The sequence below is a fragment of the Pteropus vampyrus genome, unplaced genomic scaffold (assembly GCF_000151845.1).
Source record: "Pteropus vampyrus isolate Shadow unplaced genomic scaffold, Pvam_2.0 Scaffold37, whole genome shotgun sequence".
NCBI lineage: Eukaryota > Metazoa > Chordata > Mammalia > Chiroptera > Pteropodidae > Pteropus > Pteropus vampyrus.
Genome location: NW_011888818.1, coordinates 6,543,049 through 6,544,235, shown reverse-complemented (window position 1 = coordinate 6,544,235; position 1,187 = coordinate 6,543,049).

Sequence of the window (1,187 nt, the reverse complement as noted above, 5' to 3'; positions counted from 1 at the left end):
AGGTCTTTTATAACTGACCCCACCTATCTTACCAGGCTCAACTGCAACAATATCTTTAATTGGCTCCAAACCACACCACTCATTGCTCCTAGCTACAATAAATTTCTCTCTGTACTCTCTATACCAGCAGTCCTCAACCTTTTTGGCACAAGGAACCGGTGCTCCTACGAGAATCTAATGCCTGATAATCTGAGGTGGAGCTGAGCCGGTGATGTTAGTGCTGGGGAGCAGCTGCAAATATAGATGAAGCTTCATTGCTCACTCACCTGCCACTCCTGCTGTGTGGCCCGGTTCCTAACAGACCACCGACCAGTACTGGTCAGCGGCCCAGAGGTTGGGGACCCTTGGTCTAGGTGAGTGATGATAAAGTCCTGAACTTTGATAATGGACAGAAAAGGATGGATTTAAGTTATTTATGAGGCAGAATTTTCAGGACACGATGACTCCTTACATATGGATGTGGCAGACAGCCTCCAAGATGGCTCTCCCAAAATCCTTATATTTCACCTTTATGTAGTCTCTTCCCACAGTGCATCACGGTTAGCCTGTGTGATGAGTAGAATATGGCCGAAATGATTGTATGTCATTTCTGAGGCTAGGTCATAAAAGATATTTTGGCTTTCGCTTTGCTCTTTTGGATCACTTGCTCTGAGGAAGCCACTCCATGTTGTGAGGACATTCAAGCGGCCCTACAGAGAGGTCTACGTGGAGGGGAACAGAAACTTACTGCTAATATCCAGAACCAATTTGCCAGGCATGGAAGTAGGTCAGCCTGGAAATGAATCCTCCAGCAACAGTCAAACCTTCAGATGACTGCAGTCCATCCAATTTCTTAACTGTAAACTTATGAGAGACTGGGAGTCAGACCATCCAGCTAAGCTACTCCCAAATTTATAATATAGGGAAACTGTGAGAAATAATAAATGTTTGTTGTTTTAAGCCACTACATACTGTTGTTAACTTGTTACATTTGTTATGCAGCTCAGATAACTAATACTAATGGAGGATGAAGGAGGAAAAAGCAAGGATTACCTGCAAAAAAGTTGTAAACTGGAGGATTAAATGCTTGAAGAAGGAACAGAGATTGAGATGAGAGAGATGGTGAGTTATGCTCAGGCTTTGTGTTTGTCTCTTCAGCAGGATATCCAAGTGGACATATCCATTTTTGCTTCTCACCCTCAAAGACT